Source organism: Polypterus senegalus, chromosome 14 (genome assembly GCF_016835505.1).
Source record: "Polypterus senegalus isolate Bchr_013 chromosome 14, ASM1683550v1, whole genome shotgun sequence".
Lineage (NCBI taxonomy): Eukaryota > Metazoa > Chordata > Cladistia > Polypteriformes > Polypteridae > Polypterus > Polypterus senegalus.
The window spans coordinates 21,541,875-21,567,349 of record NC_053167.1 but is presented as its reverse complement, the minus strand read 5'-3'; the positions used below and the strand labels follow the sequence as shown (position 1 = coordinate 21,567,349).

The window sequence follows — 25,475 nt, the reverse complement described above, 5'->3', positions numbered from 1 at the left end:
AATTTCCTGCGCGAAGCTGATTAACACAGCTAGTACATAGGCAAACATGCCACATTTATATTTTGTTGTTCAATGTAGTATATAAATAAATATAAATGCAAAATTTGCAAGTGCATGTAAGCACTGGTATTTGCTGTGTATGTGTGTATCATGTTACTGCGTAGTACTTACTGTTAGTACTTACTGGTACTGTGAGTGCTGTCCAGAGTGAAGGCAGAACCTCTGCGTTTTTCCCAGTTGATTCTGGGGTTTGTCAGGGTGTGTTCTTGGTCCTAGTCTGTTCAATGCTTGTATGGACTGGGTTTTGGGCAAGGTTGTGGGGTCCAGCGGCTGTGGGGCATCTGTTGGTGAAGAGAGATTCACAGATCTTGACTTTGCTGACGATGCTGTGATCTTCGCGGAGTCAATGGAGGCTCTGATCGGGGCGCTTGAGTGACTGAGCATGGAGTTGGTGTCTGGGCTTGCGAGTATCCTGGATAAAAATAAAGATCCAGGCTTTTAATGACCTCTTGGGCACAGCCATCAGCAGTGTGTCTGTTTGCGGAGAGATTGTCGACCTTGTCGAGAAGTTTACTTACCTTGGCAGTGACATTCATGTCTCTGGTGACTCTTCCTATGAAGTCAGTAGACGGATTGGGAGAGCATGAGGGATCATGAGGTCACTGGAAAGTGGTGTGTGGCACTCCCGATATCTATGCAAAAGGACGAAGCTCCAAGTCTTTAGTGACTTGGTGCTTCCTGGCTTGCTATATGGTGCGAGACATGGACGCTATCCAGTGACCTGAGACGAAGGCTGGACTCCTTTGGTACTGTATCTCTCCGGAAAATCCTTGGGTGCCGTTGGTGTGACTTTGTGTCAAATGAGCAGTTGTTCATGGAGTCCCAAATGAGGCATATTACCTGCATTGTGATGGAGCGTCAGTTACGGCACTATGGACATGTGGTGCGTTTCCATGGGGGTGATCAAGCTCGTAAGATCCTCATTGTTGGGGTCCTGAGTGGCTGGACCAGGCCAAGGGCTCACCCATGTAACACCTGGCTGTGGCAGAAAGAGGGTAATTTCAGGAGGATGGAATTGGACCGCGTGTCTGCCTGAGGGGTTGCCATCCGGGATCCCAAGTTGTTTAGTTGTGTAGTGGGTGCGGCAGTGCATGCTCCCCAACTTGACTTGACTTGCATGTAAGTACAATTCTACATTTATTACAAAATCGGGTATCAAGTAACTAAAATTATAATCTGATGCACCAGAGGTGGTGCAGATGACTAGATCATCATTATAAAGAATATTGGGAGAACCTGTCATATGTAAACCTCAGGCCTTTAGTTTGGTTTGCTCTTTGTTGTTGAAGAGTGTATTATACAATAAAATACAATACAATATATTTTTGTATAGCTCAAAATCACACAAGAAGTGCCACAGAGGGCTTCAACAGGCTGTACCTTTTGATAGCCCCCAGCCTTGACTGTCTAAGAAGACAAGGAAAAACTCTCAAAAAAAAAAACACAAACATTTAGGGACAAAATTGGAAGAAACCTTTGGAAAGGCAGTTCAAAGATAGACCCCTTTCCAGGTAGGTTGGGTATGCAGTGGGTGTCAAGACAAGGGATAAATACAATACAATACACAGAACAGAACACAAGTAATGCTCATTATCTCCATGACTATATCAATAAAACTCTTTGAGACATTTTAAAATAAGGTTATAAATAACCATTGAGTCAGGGGAGGGATTTGAAAAAATCTCCACACACTTCTACCACCCACTGTCCTAAAGATCATCTTGAGTGGAGAAGATTTTAAACTGCCAACTTGTCCAGACTAGGTGGCCCAAGCAGGTTCAGTCCAAGAGAAGAATGTAAGATATTGAAAGGAGTCTCTAAGAACCCTATAATTTAATCAAAGGGCTTTCTGCTAGCTCTTGCCACAGTTGATGCTAAAGTACTGTACATCAGTCTGCAATTAGAAGGAGGCTACACAAGTTACAATAAAAACAAAAATAGTAAGATGAGGGGGCTTGTACTTTAGAAGCTGTGGTTCAAACCCAGTGTTCTTTGTGAATGTTAATTAAGTAATTAACAGACAAGTATTTATATATATATATATATATATATATATATATATATATATATATACAGTCAACCCTCGTTTATCGCGGTTAATCCGTTCCAGACTCTGCCGCGATAAATGAATTTCCGCGAAGTAGGATTCTTTATTTATAAATCGAATATTTTTGCAGTTAGAGCATAGAAAACCTGTTTACGACCTTCTAAATACAGTAATCCTTCCTCGATCGTGGGAGTTGCGTTCCAGACCCCCCCACGATAGGTGAAAATCCACGAAGTAGAAACCATATGTTTGTATGGTTATTTTTATATATTTTAAGCCCTTATAAACTCTCCCACACTGTTAACATTATTACAGCCCTCTAGACATGAAATAACACCCTTTAGTCAAACGTTTAAACTGTGCTTCATTACAAGACAGAGATGGCAGTTCTTTCTCACAATTAAAAGAATGCAAACATATCTTATCTTCAAAGGAGCACCGTGAAGAGCAGATGATGTTAGAGAGAGCACTAGCTAAGAAAAGCAAACAATCAAAAAATCAATACCTGCTTTTAAGTATACAGAAGCACCGCGATAAAGCGGCATTTTGTAGAGGAGCGTCCTATCTTCTAGGCATATAGCCACTGTGTAAACAGCCCCCTCTGCTCACACCCCCTCCGTCAGGCAGAGAGAGACAGAGAGAAGCAAACAAAACAAGCGCCACGCGGGAAGTATATCTTTTAGCATTGAGGAGTTTTAGTTAATATGTAATACATGCTCTGATTGGGTAGCTTCTAAGCCATCCGCCAATAGCGTCCTTTGTATGAAATCAACTGGGCAATCAAACTGAGGAAGCATGTAACCTAAATTAAAAGACCCATTGTCCGCAGAAAGCGGCTAACCAGCTGAAAAATCCGTGATATATATTTAAATGTGCTTACATTTAAAATCCGCGATAGAGCGAAGCCGCGAAAGTCGAAGCGCGATATAGCGAGGGATTATATATATATATATAAGATGATAAGCACATAAAAATTTTTTTTAAATAAAATTATACATAACATGAACACTGTGTTGAGTTTTTTTTAGACTTCTTTCTTCCCTCCGGACACTCACACAAATTAAAAATCTCTCCAGTCCTACCAACTTCTGGCCTCATTTACGTGTGAGGTATTTGTCACAAAGTGAGGTCCATGACAGCTCCGGCTTTTAAAAGAAACAATACAGTTTAGTTCGGGGCTGTGGTGCAGGTGTGGGGTAGCGCAGTGGAGCAGCCTCAGGAGCGCTGATGGGGAAATGACCGTAACATGCATTCATGTGCAGATACGGACAGTTGAGCCAGTTTTCTCTTTAGCTGTGTGGGTTGCATAATTAACACTAGAATCCCTGGAGCCTACAAAAAAAGTCGTAATGGCCACCTTAAATTACTTTGCACCACTTGATCAGCGTCTTTGTTTTGCAAATGTGTCAGTCAGCACTGGCAGCAAGCAACCTGCTGTTCTACCACTAACCCTGCGGACAGAGCTCAAATCAGGCAAAAAGTTCTCTCAACACAATCCAAGCCTCCTTATCTGCATGTGAGGTGCCAGGAGTTGTATTTGGCAAATAATATATTATTTGTAATTCATACATTTCATGTGTGTTCAGTGTATACAATGATCCGTATAAATGTAGGATGAAATGCAAGGCAGAATTTGTTGAACACATAACTTAAAAAGAAATGTTTCTTATATTTTAGTGAGTGACTCTCCACATTAGTGTTTAGATCTGGATGGTGAATGTGCCCAAAAAAAAAAAAAGTCTGACTGCATTCTCGTGCAATTGCTCACGCACTGAAGAGTCTATATCTGCAGGTGGAAGCTGCCGTCACACTTTAGCGTTAGCGTTTTTTTTTTTTATTATTCAGTTTTATTCTAGTGTTAAAGTCCTTTCCTTTCTAAAATCCCAGGGTATGGTTGGGAAAAGACTTTTCTTCTTAATATTTCAGGAAAGGAGTGAAAGACAACCAGGCATAGAATGCACTGTAACTCCATATGCACAAAACACTCAAACATTCAATTTAAAATATTTTATTGAGCGCATTTATCTCATTTATAATTGTCTCAAATGTATCCAGGGCAAGATTCAACCTGTGAATATTGCAGTCTAGCCCCAGCCTTACTGGGACACATGTTTTGAGCGTGCACCAAATTAACATCATTTTGGACAAAAATCTTTGAATTCCTGCGGTGGGTTGGCACCCTGCCTAGGATTGGTTCCTGCCTTGTGCCCTGTGTTGGCTGGGATTGGCTCCAGCAGACCCCCGTGACCCTGTGTTTGGATTCAGCGGGTTGGAGGATGGATGGATGGATCTTTGAATGCCTATCAGGCAGCTTTGGTATAACAATTACTTCTAACCCATTAACAGCTGTGTTTGGTGTACTCACAGATGGGCCTATAGTGGAGAAGTACAAACAAATCGTTACTGCCTTCTTCACTTCACTACAAGCACATAGACTTATCTTGCTCAATTGAAAGAATCCCACCCCATCTTTTTTAAGTCAGTGGCTTACTGATTTTCTATACTATTTGAAATTGGAAAAAATCATATTCTCACTATTCATAGAGGATCTATTCAAAACTGTTTTAAAATATGACAGGATCTACTCAATAACATTTTAGAATAAGCATCTATATCGGGGGGGAAAAGGATACTCTTCCTTCCTTGCTGCTTTGAAAGATTTGCTCTGGTTGTTGGCTGTCCTATCTTTCTTTTGGGTGGGAGTTAAATTTTGGTTTGTTGAGTTTGACTTGATTATATGAAATGTTATTTGCTTCAAATTATTATTTTTTCAATTTGAAATTTCAAGCTTTTGAAAGTGTTTGTATCCATTGTTGGCTAAATATTTGAAATATTAACAAGAGTTTTTGTTGATTTTAAAAGATAGTTTATAAAAATTGTTTATGTCTTAAACAAAAGGCAATGCATTTCATCTTCTGTGGCCTATTGAATAAAATTGTATTGTTCTCACAGTATTTCAGTCCAGACTACTATATTATGTGCTTGGCTAGCAAAAATTACCAGAAAATGCATCAATTTAGTTATACAATAGCTACATTTAGTCACTCACTGTAGACATTTAAATCTGTTAAAGGTAAGAGCTGCTGCCACGTAAGCAAAAGGTTGTGGGTTTGAGCCTGGCCTCTCCTCATTTTGAGTAGTGAGCTGCTATTATTATTATTACTGTAATATAATAAAAACATACAGTACATTTAATTTGAGCCTGTAACACCCAGTGTAAAATTTTGCTAACTGTAAAACATATTGTTGAAGGGATATAAGCAGATCCAAAAATGCTGGCGAATCATGTCTTCTTGGTATCTTCTTGTCACTTGTATTTTTGTTGTTCAGCAGTGAAAATAACAGAAGCGCTTGCTCAGTGTACAGTATTGTTGTTGACAATTTGTTATTGGCAATTAGTCACTGTCGGTTGTTGATAACATGGGATATTGGTGCCTCCTGAAGTACAGCATTCCAAGTTGTGCCAACATCACAGAGTTTGTCTTACCAACATTGCTTGAGTTTGTAAAAAAGCATGTCTGTAAGCTGCTAGCTTCACCACTGACATTTGGAGCAGTGCTGTCTGTCCAGTATCTATCATCAACTTGACCACATAGTGGATAGATGAGAACTTTGCTTTCCTGTGGGTTATGCTGCATGCAAAGCAGTTTCAAGGCTGCCATTACAGGCTACGCAACAGCAAGTGCATTTCAGTAAATTTCCTAAAACTTATGTTGTGGTCCGTGACGATTTCAAAAATATGGTAAAAGACAATGATGACACTGGGGTCCCAAGCTTTTCCTGTGTTGCTCATACACTTTGGCTGGCAGTGGCAGAGGGTGGTTTTGCACATTGAGGTATTGCTGATGCTGTTACAGTTATGTGTAAAATAGTTGGCCATTTTAAGCATTCCGCCTTAGCGTACTCCTGCTTAGAGAACAATCAGCATCAGTACTCTACTCGATCCAAGGTATGCTTATTTAATAGGCTATGTCACTGTTTTTCAACCAATGTGCCGTGATAGCTAGCTAGGTGTGCTGTGGAAATAATAGTATAGTGCACCTGGACAAGCTCCGTTGATTGTCATGATCTTTGTGAGGAGGACAGGACTACCTGGAGAAGCCATCATAAAAGCAGCTCTGCAATCACTGTATTGCAATACAGCACATAGAGCACTAAGGCCAGGTTTATACTTCACGTGACATGACGCATGCTACTGTGGATGCTCTGCTATGCAAGCATTTTACTGTTTATACTTGCGCACGTACTTTACGTAAATCTGGAAGAATCCACCAGATGACAGTGCGAAATATTATCATGGTGAGAACAGGTTCGGCATTGCTGTGTTGTGAATTGCCTGGAGCACCAATTAAATTCCGATGACACCTTACCGTAATATCTCTGAAAAGGATATTGAATAATTAAATCCATCAATCCAGGGATGTATCCATTCCAGCAAGCATTGGTCAAGAGGCAGAAACAATCCGTACATGGGGCATCAGCTCATCACAAGGTCATACAAGCACCCACTAACTTTACACTACCGTCATTTTAGTGTCACCAAATCTGCATATCTTTGGATGTAAACCAGAGCACATTGTGGAAAACCAGCAGGAAAACATGTAAACTCCAGGCAAGGAATGTCAGCAACGTGACTTCCTATGAGACAGCAGCGCTACTGCTCCGCCACCGTGTCACCCTCATATGTGTAATTATTAACGGTTTGCATTATTTAAACGAAATTAACGATATATCTGTCAAACGTAACATACATACTTTAATGCATTCCATCATGAAAGTGATATCAAGTATAAATCTAAGGATTCTAAATCTGCAGAGTTAGAATATCATACATGTAATGTGTTCTGTGTGGTGATCTATTGCTGGACGAAGCCTCAGAAAAAAAAGACGGCACACAAGATGGTATGTTAGACTTTTAAAATGTATTGTGTCATTATGATTGGGGATATGTGACACTTGAATATAAAAGCACCACGAATGCATCTATATGTTGGCATTTTGCTTCACCACATTGAACCAGTCATCAAACATCGAAGTGCGCACATCAATCCCGTAGGATCCGCATAGAGGCTTTCTGTTAACAGTTTGCATTATTTAAACAAAATTAACGATTTATCTGTCAAACGTAACATACATACTTTAATGCATTTCATCATGAAAGTGATATCAAGTATAAATCTAAGGATTCTAAATCTGCAGAGAGTTAGAATATCATACATGTAATGTGTTCTGTGTGGTGATCTATTGCTGGACGAAGCCTCAGAAAAAAAAAGACGGCACAAAAGATGGTATGTGAGACTTTTAAAATGTATCGTGTCATTATGATTGGGGATATGTGACACTTAAATATAAAAGCACCACGAATGCATCTATATGTTGGCATTTTGCTTCACCACATTGAACGAGTCATCAAACATCGAAGTGCACACATCAATCCCATAGGATCCGCATAGAGGCTTTCTGTCACATGTAAATAGTAAACAGAGACTCTGACGTTACATCCCAACTTTTTACATTTCTGAGGACCTGCCCAGAGGATGCGTCAAATGAACGTTGGAAATGCGTGACAGCCATGATGCGTGCACGTACACGTTCTGAATGTGAAGTATAAACAAGCTCTTAAAATGCGTCACCTGGCATTTAAAGACCATTTACATGGGCGCATGGTCGCCAGCAAGTCTCACAGGGCTGGTGGATAGTGGGCATTGATGTTGCCTCTGAGCCATAGAAGGGCGGGCAAAGGGATGAAGAAGGTGGGAAATGCCAAAGTACTCACTAAATGCCGTGTCTAATAACACTGATCTTGGAGCAAGTATTAGAGATACGTTGTTGTATGAAAATGTGGTATATGAAAAATATTGTTGTATTGGTGTAGAGTTTTGTTACTCTTAAAATTCAAACAAGCACTGAACCTAAACTTACATGTTGGCTTTATTGGTATGTGTGTCTTCATCTGTATTGACTCCATTATTTCACTGGAGCAAAGTTATTTTAGCTTTTGTCTAAGATTGATCACATTTTTCCCATTTTTCCTAATTCATTATTTTAATGTACCATATACTCTCTATTAAAAATTTGTTCAGTGGAATATATCATTCTGACTCTGATAGATATTATTTTAAAACCTTGTTAGCAATAGATTTTCACAAATTCATGTCCTGAACATGACTATGTGTAAATAAGTTTGAAGAATTTATTACTAATTACTTCTCTAGGGTAGCTAATTAAAAAAAAAATCCTCTATTTGCCAAAATTTCTTAAAATAAATATGATGCATTTTGGAACAATCTCTTCAATTATTTACATAAAATGTCTTTTGATTGGACATAAAACTGGCATGCATATAATCAGAAAAAAATGTTTTCTGTTGTTGATATAAAGATCAGTTCTTTTTAAATTTTGGTACAGCCTAGGAGTTCAAAGAGATGATGGTGTTGGAGCTGCAGGAATTGTGTAGCCCAGAGGCATGGACAGGAGTATGTGGCAGTGCTTGGCAAAAGTCCCTGGGAAGTACCAGCTGAGTAGTAGTTTGAAGCATATGTTTAATAAGATCATAGATGAGTATGAAGCAGCATCAATGCACTGTGTTCCAGTAGCCATTACCATACAGCTGGAAACATACCTGGGAGAGACCACAGTTTCTCAGTCAGTCAAACTACTTTAGTACTGGTCAGTTAACCAAGTGCGGTACCTCACTTTGTCTCAGATGTTAAGGAAATACATTTCCTTACACCACCATGCAGTGGTGTAGAGAGTGAGAGTGGGAGATTATTTAGTGCACTGTCACATATTGTTAATGAAACCCAGAAGCAAACTTACATGCTTGCCGCTTACTTTCCCAAAAAGAGCTGTAGACCTATCCAGTGGAAGGTGTTCCCCAATGATTTTTGAACTGTGTACCTTAATGCCACCGATCTAGCTATCTTAAAAAGTGGGCTAACTATAAGAGAAATGTTCTTGTTATGTTTAGACAAATTCCTGTGTTGCATTTTTATACTCCATGCTGAAAGACTTAAACCAATGATGGTTTACTTACATTAATTGTGATTTTTAATTTTTTTCTGTAAAATTTTGAGCCTTTTTAAAAATGTTGTAATCTAATCTATGCAGTATACCCTTGTGGAACGAGCCCCACAGACAGACAGACAACGTTTTCTCACCCAGCACACACATTTATTTACAATATTTACAAGTTATAAGTCCGTGCACAACCCAGTGCCTCCAGCACCAATCCCCCAAAGTCCAGGCCTCTCTCTCCAGTGCCTGCCTTCTTCGGGCCACCTCCACTCTTCTCCAGCAAGACTTTGTCCACTCCTCGCCCAACTCCAGTCATCGAATGAAGGGAGGCGGCCCCTTTTATACATGCCCGGAAGGACTCCAGCTGCTTCCTGACACTCCCCTGTGTGGCAGAAGTGCCGGCTGCGCAACTGGAGGCCCTCCGGGTGTCATAGATAGATAGATAGATACTTTATTAATCCCAAGGGGAAATTCACATAATCCAGCAGCAGTATACTGATACAAAGAAACAATATTAAATTAAATAGTAATAAAATGAAAAGAATTAAAATAAAATTAATGTTCGCATTTACTCCCCCGGGTGGAATTGAAGAGTCGCATAGTGTGGGGGAGGAACGATCTCCTCAGTCTGTCAGTGGAACAGGACAGTGACAAAAGTCTGTCACTGAAGCTACTCCTCTGCCTGGAGATGATCCTGTTAAGTGGATGCAATGGATTCTTCATGATTGACAGGAGTTTGCTTAGTGCCCGTCGCTCTGCCACAGATGTTAAACTGTCCAACTTTAATCCTACAATGGAGCCTGCCTTCTTAACAAGTTTGTCCAGGCGTGAGGTGTCTTTCATCTTTATGCTGCCACCCCAGCACACCACCGCGTAAAAGAGGGCACTCGCCACAACCGTCTGGTAGAACATCTGCAGCATCTTACTGCAGATGTTGAAGGATGCCAACCTTCTCAGAAAGTAAAGTCTGCTCTGATCTTTCTTACATAGAGCATCAGTATTGGCAGTCCAGTCCAATTTGTCATCCAGCTGCACTCCCAGATATTTATAGGTCTGCACCCTCTGCACACATTCACCTCTGATGATCACAGGGTCCATGAGGGGCCTGGGCCTCCTAAAATCCACCACCAGCTCCTTGGTCTTGCTGGTGTTAAGGTGTAAGTGGTTTGAGTCGCACCATTTAACAAAGTCCTTGATTAGTTTCCTATACTCCTCCTCCTGCCCACTCCTGATGCAGCCCACAATAGCAGTGTCATCAGCGAACTTTTGCACGTGGCAGGACTCCGAGTCATATTGGAAGTCTGATGTATATAGATTGAACAGGACCGGAGAAAGTACAGTCCCCTGCGGTGCCCCTGTATTGCTGCACACAGGCTTCTTCCTCCCAGCACTTCCTGGTGTGGCAGGGTGTAGTCCAGGGCCCTCCAGGCACCGGGGCGGCCCCTGGAGGTGACCACGGGCCCCTACAGGGTTGAGCTTCCAAGCTCTGCACCCTTGGTCCCCGGTGCAACCAGGGCGGTCACCCCCTCGGTGTCTGGAGGAGGCGCGAGCCCTTCTCGGTCCTCCTGGGCATCCCAGCTGGGTATCACACCCAGCCGTCTGCCACACCCTATTCTGAGTTATATGTTTAATTTTGAATTATTTTATTCCAAATTATGAGTCTTATATTTGAAGTTGACTACATTGGTATAGGTATTGGAAAATACTAAAAAGCAAGTATCGGTAGTCACAATTGGTCTGATAAAAATGGTATTGTTGTATCTGTACTTGTATAGGGATACTTCATAATTGTGTGAAAATAGGTTCAGTAGGGACAGTAATACAATACTGATTGTACCTGTTGTGAATAATAATTAAATGGGTGGTGCCTTGGTGAATATTTTCTTAGGCCATTTAAACTGTAAAAATACCAGTTGTTTTACATTTTTTTTTAATATTTTGCCATTGTTATTCAAAGAGTAATGTGGTCTCTTTTTTATACCATTCGTCACCGTTAGGGAATCCATTCCCGGACGAGTTTATCCATTCTCGGGAATTGGGAATCCTGCATGTCATTCCCGGGAATTCCGGTCTTCCCAGGATGACACATGTGAATGGTTTTAAAACGACCAACACATTTTTTTAATAAAACTACTTCAGTATGTTGACATCAATAAAAGGCTAACCTTATCTACAAGCAGTTCATGCTGTCATATAAGTACATGTATCTAGTTCAGGGGTGCCCAATGCGTAGATCGCGATCGACCGGTAGATCGCAAAGGTAGTGCAGGTAGATCGCATTGCATTCCAAAAATTTTTTTTTAACACTAGAATTACCAGAGCATACGAAAAAACTCGTAAATCCGTCCCACCTTAAATCGATTCTTAAAACCGTTCTCACCTCTCCACCAGCATCTTTTGTTAATCTAAATGTGCTGATAAAAGAAAAGCTGCAAGTAGCCGACTATTCCATCCCCCCACCGAATTAGAACATGCACAAACTTCTCCCAGCTCATGCCTTGATTGATTTTCTGGGAGTGATGTGGAGTTTTAGAGTGGAAATAATAGATTGTTGTTTGGAACACACGCATTTCATGTCTGTTCCGTTTCTACAGTAATCTGTGTAAACACATTGTTAAAACAGAAACGTTTTTTATATTCTACTAGTAGATGACAAAATGTAGGCATAAACTATATAATGTATGAAGCCTGAAGTCCAAATATCAAAAGAAATATTTTCACAGAAGGTACAAATCTAACACAACAATTGCGCTTTTATTCAAAAATATAACTGCAGAAACAAAAAGCCACCTTAACATTCGACATTGACACTTGTTTATTATGACTGCCTCCGTGGCGCAATAGACTGAGCTGCCGACTGGGAATCAAAAGGTCACGAGTTCGATCCTGGAGCACTCCATTTTGAGAAGTAAACTGCTCTTAGTCTTACTATTTTAGAATAAAAACATACATTTAATTTCAGTCTGTAACAGCCAATGTAATTTATGATACTTGTAAAGGTTAGCTATAACTATATATGAACGCTTTCAGTAGTGAGAAAATCACTATATAAATGCAAAGAATTATTATTATTATTATTATTATTATTATGAAATTTTACTGGAAATTTTTAATTGTGTCCTTTTTGATTAACATTTTTTTTAATAAAATGCACAAAAAGAAGCCCCTAGTATCTTGCAGAAACAAGCTGGATACATGTTTAATAGTCCCCAAACTCTTAGATACAGTAGACCCTTGATATACGACCAGCCTGACATGTGAACAACTTGATTTACGACCAACATCTTGCGTTACGACCCGAATGCAGTCACGTGTATCTGCTCGCGCGATTGTAAACAAACAGCCAAGAGCGTTTGCAAGCGGCAGTCGGAGTCCAGATACGTGTGTCTGTGGACGTGATTTCACTCAGTGCAGTGATTTATATTATTTATTTTGATAATTACTATCAAAATGGCCCCAAAGAAGCTAAGTAAGGAAGAGAAGACAATGAAGGTAAAGAAAGCGATCACAATCGAAACAAAGAAGGAAATTGTGCGTAAATATGAGAGTTGCGTTCGTGTGACCAATCTTGTTAACATGTACAGCATGTTGAAATCCACCATCTCCACAATTTTACAACGAAAAGATTTGTATAAGGAAGCTAGTGTTGCTAAAGGTGTTACTCAAATTAGTAAGTCACGATCAACAATGTTAGACAAGGTAGAAAAGTTATTATTAGTGTGGATAAACGAAAGGCAGATGGCAGGTGATAGCCTATTTGAGTCTATCATTTGTGAAAAAGCTAGGGCTATAAATGCAGATCTGTTAAAGGATAAGCCATCAACAAGTGATAGTGGTGAAACATTTCGTGCCAGTAAGGGGTGGTTTCACAATTTTAAAGTGAGAACTGGGATTCATAGCGTAATTAGGCATGGTGAAGCAGCCAGTGCTGATAAAAGGGCTGCCGAAAATTACATACACCACTTTGAAATGATAGCACAGAGAAATGGCTTTTGCTTTCATCAAGTTTTCAACTGTGATGAAACTGGGCTTTTCTGGAAGAAAATGGCCAGGAGAACATACATTACACAGGAAGAGCAGAAAATGCCTGGCCACAAGCCTATGAAGGATAGGCTAACCTTATTGTTATGTGCCAATGCTCCTGCTCACCCAAGAGACTTGGAAGAAGAGTTGGCTGAAGAATTCCCATGGCTTACAGTAAATTTCCTCCCACCTAATACAACTCCTCTACTGCAGCCTATGGACCAGCAGGTTATAGCTAACTTTAAGAAGCTATACACCAAGGAACTGTTCCAGAAGTGCTTCCAGATGGTCTCAGATACAGATTTAACTCTTACAGAGTTCTTGAAGAAACATTACAACATTCTTTCCTATGTGGGGTTAATAGAGAAATCCTGGGCCAATGTCTCTCTAAGGACACTAAGATCTGCCTGGAAGAAAGTGTGGCCTAAAATTATAGAGGAGAGAGACTTTGAAGGCTTTGTAGAGGAGCCTGAGCTTACAACTGACCCTGTGGTTGATGACATTGTCACTATAGCTGAGTCCATAGGCTTGCATGATGACAGTGGTGATGTTGAGGAACTGGTGGAGGAACACTCAGGAATTGTCTACGGAGGAACTTCAGCAACTTCTGGCTGAGCAACAGAGAATGGCAGCTGAGGAGCTTTCTGAAGAGAAGGGGGAGGATCAACAATCAGTGCAGCAAATGTCCTCTTCTAAAATAAAGGACATCCTGAAAAAATGGACGGAGCTACAAATATTTGTATAGACAGAGAAAAAGCTAATCGTTGCATTAACTTGCTTAATGACAATGTCATGTCATACTACAGAACTGTGTTGAAGAAAAGACAGAAACAGACAACCTTAGACCAGTTTTTATTTCCGAAAAGGTTGAGACCTAGTGAGGCAGAAGCAGGTCCTAGTGGGCTACAGCCTCTCCCAAGGAGAGAAAGGACACCAGAGAGCCAGAGTCCTGAGGTTCTTATGGAAGGGGGCTCTCCTTCCAAACAATAACCACCTTCCATTTCATTCTCCTCCGTTCCTGCAAGCCAAAGATGTCAACTTAAATGGTGAGTACAGTATGAAATTGTTGTTTCTGGTAGGCTAGGCACTTTTTATAACTGTTTGGTTAGTACATTAGAAAAATTAATGGTGTTTTTGGTAAATTATGCACATTATACAACCCTTTGTACAACACAAAGTGTTGCTGTGGCAGGTTCGGAACGCATTATGGGTATTTACATTATTTCTTATGGTAAAAATAGTCTTGACTTACAACCAACTTGAGTTACAACCAGCCCTCGTGAACGAATTGTGTTCGTAAGTCAAGGGTCCACTGTACTTTCAAATCCCTACATTAATGAATTTCAGAATGTCTATATGACTGTCCGGCATGAAACGTACACATTGTTAAAAGAAGAAAAACATTTGATGAATTAAGTGGCTGTAAGATATACATTAGCAGCAACAGCTATCCCTGAGATATTACTGTCTTGGAATGCAGAAAAATCCTTTGACAGAGTTGAATATTGTTGTTTATTTACTGTGTTGTTTTTATTTGAGTATGTGGTAGGTATTTTATATAACTCAAACTGTTATACAGCAGTCTCTCACAGCTCTTTCAAATAAAGTAAACTGCAATTTCTTTAATGTTCAATGTGTAACAGTGACCTTAATCATCAACCATATTCTCCATTGTCTCCAAACCTTATGCAAACATCTGGAAATTACAAATGAATGTCTTGAACTAAAACTACATTTGAGTTACAGTATATTAAAGTCTGATGTCAATGATAAAAAAGAATGAATTATATCCTGTAAAAACTTATAAGTTTGTATTTAATGGTCACACTGAAGTTTACATACTCAGGAGTCATAATGATGCATCAATTTAAAGACCTATTCAAATTTAATTTTAATGACAATCAGTAAAATTGAAATAAATGTTCTACCGAACTTTTTATGTCTTTTCCAATGTATTGAGATATATAATGTATATAAAATAATTCTTTAATAAAATAAAATACTATACGACAAGTCCATAGTTTATATTGGAACTAGGCTGAGTGACTTGTTTTTCTCGTCATACACATTTCATTGTATGCTGACCCTGTGTTAACCTATATATGACAAATAAATAAACCTAGTGTGTACCTAAATACTTGAGAAATCTAAAGCAAATGGGGAATGGATTACGGTTATATTACCGTATAGCCCCAACGAAAAGCCGCCCCACACTGGAGGCTGCCCCATTCTGTAAGCCGCAGAAAATGCTCATTTATATTTTAAAACTCTAAGTTAAGCCGCCCTATGTTATTAGCCGCGGTGTTACTGAATGTACCAATCTGAAGTAAAAGCATCTAAATTGGCATGCCCCGTAGGCATTTGCAACTATATAGTGACTTTATAGTTGAGCGTGAACAATTAAATTGGTAACAATTTGCTGTTACTGATATCATGCCACAATGCAAGTCCTATGCTGCAGAATTTAAGCTCCAGGCCGTTGCTTCGTGAAAGAAAACGGCAATCATGCAGCTGGACGCCACTTTGAAGTACAACCCCAATTCCAATGAAGTTAGGGCGTTGTGTAAAATGTAAATAAAAACAGAATACAATGATTTGCAAATCCTTTTCAACCTATATTCAATTGAATACACTGCAAAGACAAGATATCGAATGTTCAAACTGATTAACTTTATTGTTGTTTTGCAAATCTTCGGTCATTTTGAATTTGATGCCTGCAACATGTTCCAAAAAAGCTGGGACAGGGGCATGTTTACCACTGTGTTATATCATCTTTCCTTTTAACAACACTCAATAAGCATTTGGGAACTGAGGACACTAATTGTTGAAGCTGTGTAGGTGGAATTCTTTCCCATTCTTGCTTGATGTACAAGTTCAGTTGCTCAACAGTCCGGGGTCTCCATTGTCGTATTTTGCGCTTCATAATGCGCCACACATTTTCAATGGGAGACAGGTCTGGACTGCAGGCAGGCCAGTCTAGTACCCGCACTATTTTACTACGAAGCCACGCTGTTGTAACACATGTAGAATGTGGCTTCGCATTGTCGTCCTGAAATAAGCCGGGACGTCCCTGTATGTACCTTTCAGCATTAATGGTGCCTTAACAGATGTGCAAGTTACCCATGCCATGGGCACTAACACACCCCCATACCATCACAGATGCTACCTTTTGAACTTTGCGCTGATAACAATCCAGATGTTCCTTTTCCTCTTTGGCTCGGAGGACACAACGTCCATGATTTCCAAAAACAATTTGAAATGTGGACTCGTCAGACCACAACACACTTTTTTACTTTGCGTCAGTCCATCTCAGATGAGCTCGGGCCCAGAGAAACCGGCAGCGTTTCTGGTTGTTGTTGATATATGGCTATATTCGCTTTGCATGGTTTTAACTTGCACTTGTAGATGTACCGATGAACTGTGTTAGCTGACATTGGTTTTCTGAAGTATTTCTGAGCCCACGTGGTAATATCCTTTACAGAATGATGTCTGTTTTTAATACAGTGCCACCTGAGGGATCGAAGGTCACGGGCATCCAGTGTTGGTATTCGGCCTTGCGACTTACGTGCAGAGATTTCTCCAGATTCTCTGAATCTTTTGATGATGATATTATGGACAGTAGATGATGAAATCCCTAGATTCCTTGCAATTGTATGTTGAGAAACGTTCTTAAACTACTGGACTTTTTGCCCATGCAGTTGTTCACAAAGTGGTGAACCTCGCCCCATCCTTGCTTGTGAATGACTGAGCCTTTTGGAGATGCTCCTTTTATACCAAATCATGACAAACACCTGTTTCCAATTAACCTGTTCACATGTGGAATGTTTAAAACAGGTGTTTTTTGAACTTTCTTCAACTTTCCCAGTCTTTTGCTTCCCCTGTCCCAGCGTTTTCTTGGGTTAATTTTGGAGACCGCGACTCGGAGATCATCCTCCAAGTTCAATCGTGACCTGTATTTATTTTTAATGTACGTGAGTGGAAAAAGGGCATCAGTACATCCATAGCGGCCTTGGATAGTTGTGGGTATTCCCTCTCGACTGAAATCCAAATCTCATCCAGAGTCTTGGAATTAAACATTGTCTTCAAGGTTCGGTCGCATGACAGTTCAACCAATGCATCCTCCATGTCCGATGTCAGATGATTTGCCCACATTACAGTGAATGGTGACCTTATCCAGTCATATTGTTCTGGAGCTGTTTCCTCTGGGAAATACCTGTTAAAGTGTTCCATGAGGGCTTGAAGGTGGGATGTGATAGACTTCTTCACTATGTTAACACTCAGTTCGTTTTCCTCCATGAATTCATCCAGCTCAGAAAACATATCACTCCTTCCTATTTCAACTCGCTCAGTCCAGCGCTCAAGTTTTCTCTTGAATGCGTGGATTTTATCATTTAGCGAAATTATGTGTGTGTTCTCACCTTGCAATGAAATATTAAGTCCCTTCAGTTTTTCAAATATGCAAGCCAAATACGCTAGCCTTATTAACCAGTCAGGATCAGTGAGGTGATCAGCGAGCTGGGACCCATGCTTCATCAGAAATAAGCACACTTCGTCCCGCAGCTCAAACAGGCGGCAGAGCACATTCCCTCGTGAAAGTCACCTGACCTCTGTATGGAAAAGCAAGCACTCGTGCTCGGATCCCAGTTCGTTACAGAGAGTGGCAAACAGTCTGATATTGAATGGATGCGCTTTTATATTGTTGACCATTTTTATCGAAGTCTCAAGAACACGTTTAAGTTCTGGGTCAAGTGTTTTGCTCGCAAGAGCTTCTCTGTGTATAATACAATGCGTGAATTTTATGTGAGGCACCACTTGTAAGACTCTTGCTTTAAGACCTTTCTTTTTCCCCAGCATCGCTCCAGCACCGTCTGTACACACACCGACGCACTCGCTCCAAGACATTCCATATTCTTTTAGTTTTTTGTAAAGTTTTGTGAAAATGTCCTTGCCTGTGCACATTCTCTCCAGTGGGGTGCAAAACAGAATGTCCTTGTTAAGTTTTCCATCAAAACTGTATCTGACAAATACAAGCAGCTGGGGAGAGTTTGATATATCTGTGGATTTGTCTAACTGTAAAGCATATTTCCCTTTCTTCAGTCTGTCCACCAGCTGACACTTGATGTCCTGGGCCATGTCGGGGATACGCCAGGCAACAGTCCCGTTAGACAGCGGCACTGATTCTAGCTCACGGGCTAGTTTATCCCCATGCATAGCCCGACTTATAGCTATAGCAGCGGTTTTAATGAGGGTTTCCCCGATCGTGTGTGGCTTTTTTGCCTGTGCAATTAAATATGCCACCTCATATGATGCCTGTTGAGCTTTTGCGGGGATTGTTGTTTGTTTAGTTAGGACTTTCTTTTGGCCTTGTAACTCTCGCTCCTTTCGCCGGAAAAAATCTACTGGTTTAGTAGCAAGAGAGGGGTGCTTAGTTTTCAAGTGTCGTAGCATTTTTACAGGCTTTAGGCTTTCATGTGCAAGCACCTCAGCGCACACCACACATTGGGGATGCTGTACGTTATTGACGATGATGCATGTGAATCCATACTGGATAAATTCCTCTCGATAATTTCGACTCTTGGAGTAAGGCTGAGCCGACTGTTTATGGATGTCCTCTTTATTCACACTCCGGTGTCTTTCCGTACCTGAGGACGATGGGCTTTCTGATGGTGGTGCTTCTCCTCTTTCCTCCACTGGCCTATCTGCGTTGCCGTTGATGTGTCATTAAACTCTCATAATCACCTCAGGAGTCGCGATTGAACGGAAAGAAATTTCAAAGGCTGATGGCTTTTTAATTTGCATGTTTTTTTTAAATGTAACTATTGACTACTAGTTTTTATCTTTTGTTAGTTATGGATAAAATGTTATTTCTAAAAAATTTAATTAATTTCTAAAAAGTTTTAAAAAAGTATTTGATTTCTTGGAAATCATCTCTCGACATGACCTCCCAAAGGGTCGCGACCCATACTTTGGGAACCACTGTATTACACAACGTCCCAACTTCATTGGAATTGGGGTTGTAGATGAAAAACAAGTGAGAAACTGGCAGAAAGATGAGGAAAGTATGCGCGCGTTTCCACCACGTAGGCGTGCAAGCCATACAAGGGAAGCAAAATGGCCAAACTTGGAGAGGCAACTTAAAGATTGGATTCTCGCGCAGCGTGAGAACAATCGGATAGTTTCGACAATAGCCATCAACTTGAAGGCATAAGAAATGACGATTGAAATGGCAATTGAAGACTTCAAAAGGGGTCATAATTGGGTTTCTCGCGTCATGAAACGAAATGGTCTATCAATCTGAGCCAGAACAACTGTGGGACAGAGACTGCCAGATGACTGGGAGAAGAAACTTGACAGTTTTAGAGAATTTGTCGGTCCAGGAAATCGAGACACTGAAACTAACACCAGATGACGTCATCAACATGGACGAGGTCCCAATGCAGATGGATATTCCATCAACACGCACTGTTGATAAGGTTGGTAAAAAGACCATATCAGTAACTACCACAGGCCACGAGCGGACAAGTTTTATGGTCGTTCTAGCTTTCACGGCAAGTGGCAAAAAGCTGAAGCCATTCGTGATTTTTAAGAGGGTGACAATGCCACAGGAAAAACTACCCAAAGGTATTGAGGTCTCAGTGAACAAGAAGGGCTGGATGAATGAAGATATTATGGTGGAATATGTGGACAAATGCTATAGAAGTCGGCCTGGACCCGGATTTTTTAACAAGAAGAAGTCCTTGCTAATTTTCGACTCTCTGCTCATCTGATGGATAGTGTTCAGAAGGCAGTGAACAAGATTGGTGGTGACGTTACTGTAATACCTGGTAGACTTGCATGCAAACTGCAGCCACTTGATATTGCTGTCAATCATGGATTTAAGTGCCATGTGAGGATCAAGTGGGAAAAAATGGATGGCAGATGATGATCATACATTCGCTCCATCTGGCCAGCAGCGACGTGTGACATACAGTCAATTATGTGAATGGGTTATTTCGGCATGGAACAACGTTAAACCAGAAAGCATACAGAATGGTTTTCACAAATCCAGAATCATTCCTCCACCTACAAGCCTACCAGCAGCACAAGCAACGTCTGCAATATCTGAGAACGATACTGGTGACGATAGTGTGTCCGACATCAGCGACAGCAAAGCAGCACAGGTCGCAATCGAATTGTTCGGCAGCAATGACAATGATTACGGATCTGATTTTGAAGGATTTGAAGAAAGGTAAGCCTAATTTCAGTGGTGTTAATTTTATTCTGAAGAATTTACATGTAGACAGATAATTGACATTGCTGTACTGTAGTACCCCCACCCTCCAGTAGTTCAAACGAAAATTAAAAACTTTCTTTTCCCAGCCAACAATAAACTTTTGTTCCTTTTATTTCTGTTAAATTTTGCTTTTTTCCTAGATTGTATTATATACTAGGATGTGATGTAGCAAAGCCCTAAAACATTACAATTTTTTACATTGTAGCAATAAACCTGAATAAGACGAATGTGACAAAGAGGCTAGATGCAGCAGCGCCAAGTGATCCCTGAACCAATGATGGCATCATTATTAATTGACATAATTTTTTTGTCTACTGGAAAATTCATATTCTTTTCAAAATGTGGACTTACTTATTTTAACTGTATCTATGAACATTGTCACTATCGGATTTTTTGAAATAAACAGTACATTTAAGTTCAATGAATCATTTGAGTATGTCGTATTTTTGCGGCACGGTGGCTCAGTGTTAGTGCTGCTGCCTCACAGTTAGGAGACTCGGGTTCGCTTCCCAGGTCCTCCCTGCGTGGAGTTTGCATGTTCTTCCTGTGTCTGTGTGGGTTTCCTCCAGGCGCTCCGGTTTCCTCCCACAGTCCAAAGACATGCAGTTTAGGTGGATTGACGATTCTAAATTGGCCATAGTGTGTGGTGGTTGTGTTTGTGTGTGTGTCCTGCGGTGGGTTGGCACCCTGCCCGGGATTGGTTCCTGCCTTGTGCCCTGTGTTGGCTGGGATTGGCTCCAGCAGACCCCTGTGACCCTGTGTTCACAGATTCAGCGGGTTTGAAAATGGATGGATGGATGGATGTCGTATTTTTATGTGCTGAATTATACTTTTATCAAATGTTTTTAGATAGGCGGCCCAATTAAAGCAAGCCGCACCCAATACGCATTTTGTAAAATGAATGTATAAGCCACGACCATTCGATGGGGAAATATGGTACTTAGCTGCAAATGTGTGAAAGGAATCAGACAGAAATAAACTTGTACATGCTTGATCAACTATATTGAGGAAATTTTGCATTTATCTTCCCTATGTTATGTGTCATCTTCACCAGGGGTAGAAAGTACGAAAGTGCAGTTATTTTATTACTGTGCTTAGGTACATTTTTCATGTATCTGGACTTTATCTAAGTAGATTTAGCTGTGGATACTTTTGGATTTTATTCCACATTTTACAGCAAATATCTCAACTTTCTACTCCGCTACATTTTTACAAGGCAATATATTACATTTTACAGTCTCATGAACGGTTCATTCTTTCTAAAGGACTCTCTTCAGTAAATCATAGAGGTCTATTAACTTTTTACATGTAAGATGTCTCAAAGCTTTTTCAATGTTGTTATTTGTGCTAGTGTCTATATAAACACAGGGAACTCCAGTTTTTGTATTATATCTTGCCTGAAGAAGGGGCCTGAGTTGCCTCGAAAGCTTGCATATTGTAATCATTTTAGATAGCCAATAAAAGGCATCATTTTGCTTGACTTCGCACTACATTCATAATGGCTAACATGATACAACACCCTAGTTCTAGGGGAGGGTGAAAGAGATCTATTCATTTCTGACCATTTACAAATGTAATGCAAGAATTACCACACTTAAGCTTGTTATAACCCACTTTCTTAAACTATGAAATGCAGAGAGGCTTCTTTGTGGATATGTGGCTTTTTGGGATATTTTGTTTGGGAATTATTCTGCTTATTAATGTTGTACTTTAGATGGAAACCACTCATGACAGCAGCAAAGGAAGATAAATAAAAAAATATCCTGACCTCATGTATTTACCTATCAGGAGGAAGTTACAAAGCTGATATTTATTGGATCCAGGGTTTTCAGATTTTTATGTTCCAATCATTCACCATGTTGGGTTATATGTAGTTAGGATTATATGTAGTTATTCTCTCATACCTTGCAGGTGATGGAACACCCAGTATGCATTATATAAACCTGTCACATACATGCAAAACAGAAGGAATATTACCTATACCTTGCCTATTTATAGCAAATAATCCTAGTCGTGGAATCTGCATTGTTTCTCTTCCCTGGACTTTCTGAAGTGCTGGTTAATATTTTTTAATAATATGAGGACCAAACTTAAACACAGTACTACAGGTGAGGCCTCACTAATGCATTATTTAACTTAGGCATAACCTCCCTTGACTTAGGTTGTGATATATAACCTAACATTATTTTAGCCTTCTTGATTGCTTCTGTACACTGTCTGGATGTAGACAGTGATGAGTCAACTATGACCTTCTCATAAAGTGTACTTTCAAGTTTCAGACCCTCTATTATGTTTTGAAAATATATATTTCAAATTCATTTGTTTAATAGTACTTTTTACTTACCTTAAATTTTGTCAGCAATAAGTCTGTCCAAACCTGCATACTATTCAAGTTCCTGGTTCTATATTATTTCCCCTTTCTACCTAGTTTGGTATCATGTACAGACATAATCAGGTTATTATTTATATTCTTGTCCTGATCATTTATGTATATTAAAAAAAGGTAAGGCTCAGCACTGATCCCTAAAGGACACCACTTTTTGACATCACCTAAACGTTCCTCTCACCAGTGCCCTTTGCTTACTATGTTTGAACCAAATTTGTACCAACTTACAGACTCTGCCCTGAATTCACTCTTCTTTACATTTAATCACTAACCTTTCATGTGCTACCTTATGAAAAGCCTTCTAAAAATCAAGATAAATAATGTCATATGCACTTCTGTTACTGTATGCTTTTGTTGCTTCCTCATTGAATTCCAGCATATTAGTGAAACACCAGCAAACCCGTGATTCTCGAAAGAATCGCAAATCCAAGAATGGCAATCACTTTCTGTTCCCTCCGATATATGGAGTAAGAAAAATCATGGAGGGTGACTGCGTCCTGGGAAAGTTTTCATTTAATTAAATGAACATATTTGTACTAAAGCAGTTTCTTTTTGGAGCCGTGACTCATCTGGTTCTGGTGTTTCAGAAGCACGTTGTATGCGCCTGCATTCATTGTTTATATCCATGCAGTCTCATTTTTGTTTTTTTATGGCTGTGTTGTTAGCTAGAAGTCATTTGCTGACGGCGGCGGATTCGTGTGCTGAAGTGACCATGGCGGCGGATCCGGGCTTGGAGGGCTACATTACTAAATGATGGTGGTATATGCGGTGGTGTGGGCCGTCGTGTTTGGGCGGTTGTGGTAGTGTGTACGGCTTGCTTGTGGCCTCTGGCATCTGTGCATATATAAAACCTGGCGTGCACGCTTTACCTCAAGTTTCACAGAACATGTTTTGTTGTTTGGGCACCACCTACTGACTCTGGGAAGTCGCTGGGTTTGACTCTGGGGCGCAGTGCATGTGCGCGTGCGCTGTTGGTGCTTCTGGCCTCTGCAATCCTTGTATATATACAAACATTACTAAATGAAGGTTGTACTGTATATGCAGTGGTGTTTGCATTCGGGCTGGGTTGTATTGTGACCAAAAGTTTAGTTTACAGGTTGTGTTGTGTTGTTTGGGCGCCACCTACTGACTCTGGGGTGCTGAGGCGCCGTGTGCTTTCGGTGTGTCTGGCATCCGTGCATATATACAACCTTCGTTTAGTAATATAGATGACTTTCTTTTTCTCATTAGACATAAGATACTGGAACTTTTCCTTAAAAACAGATTTAATTAATTTACATTTTTGTGGGAAAGCCTCCACATTAATAGAGATGTAAACTTAAACTATTATGTACCTTAGGAGGTCTGTAACAAAATAAGACCTTGATGCCTAATGCTATCTAGTCGGATCCAAACACCCTCACTAAGCTATCATTCACTATTTAATTGAAGAAACCTTGCATTGTAATTCTGTTTTACATGTATGGAGATTTCCCTAACCTTTGAGTTTTGCCTATCTTTCCTAAATAACATTAACCATCTATGTTATACTTCTCTTTAATATTTAGCCAGATTTCTGTTGTTTATGTGCAGCTAATTATTATTCTGACTCGTAGTTTATTCTTAATACTCCTAGAATTAATGCAAGCATTTTTTATTGTTTTACTTATTTTACTTTGGCTTAACTTTGTACTAGAACTTTCAACATTATCTTGTATGTTTGTATTTATATAGTCTACCTATGCACTTGTTTCTAATGCTGTCCATCCTCGTCACACACAGTGCAAATCTTAGAATCTTTAATTCTGCCACCTCTAGCCCTGTCTTCTGCTTTCTGGTCAGTGACACCGTCTCCAACCCATATAACATAGCTGGTCTCACTACCGTCCTGTAGACCTTCCCTTTCACTCTTGCTGATACCTGTCTGTCACAAATTACTCCTGACACTCTTCTCCACCCATTTCACCCTGCCTGCTCTCTCTTTTTCACCTCTGTTTCACAATCCCCATTACTCTGTACTGTTGATCCCAAGTATTTAAACTCTATCACCTTTGCCAGCTCTACTCCCTGCATCCTCACCATTCCACTGGCCTCCCTCTCATTCACACACATGTATTCTGTCTTGTTCCTACTGACCTTCATTCCTCTCCTCTCTAGCACATATCTCCACTTCTCCAGGGTCTTCTCAACCTGCTCACTACTAACAGTACAGATCACAATGTCATCAGCAAACATCGTAGTCCACAGGGACTCCTGTGTAATCTCCTCTGTCAACCTGTCCATCACCATTGCAAATAAGAAAGGGCTCAGAGCCGATCCCTGATGTAATCCCACCTCCAACTTGAATGCATCCGTCTCTCCTACCGCAGACATCACCACTGTCACACTTCACTTGTACATATCTTGTACAACTCTTATGTACTTCTCTGCCACTCCTGACTTCCTCATACAATACCACAGCTCCTCTTGAGGCACCCTGTCATATGCTTTCTTCAGGTCCACAAAGACGCAATGCAACTCCTTCTGGCCTGCTCTAAACTTCTCCATCAACATCCTCAGAGCAAACATTGCATCTGTGGTGCTCTTTCTTCGCATGAAACATACTGCTGTTCACTAATCATCACCTCACTTCTTAACCTAGCTTCCACTACTCTTTCCCATAACTTCATGCTGTGGCTCATAAATTTTAT

The 25,475-nt window shown here is 40.3% G+C and overlaps 1 protein-coding gene across 1 annotated transcript in view; it reads left to right on the top strand.

Annotated features, from left to right (window-relative positions):
- The window catches only part of LOC120514612 (brefeldin A-inhibited guanine nucleotide-exchange protein 2-like), a 570,108-nt gene that overhangs the window by 248,885 nt on the left and 295,748 nt on the right, over positions 1–25,475 (top strand). The window lies entirely within an intron of this gene.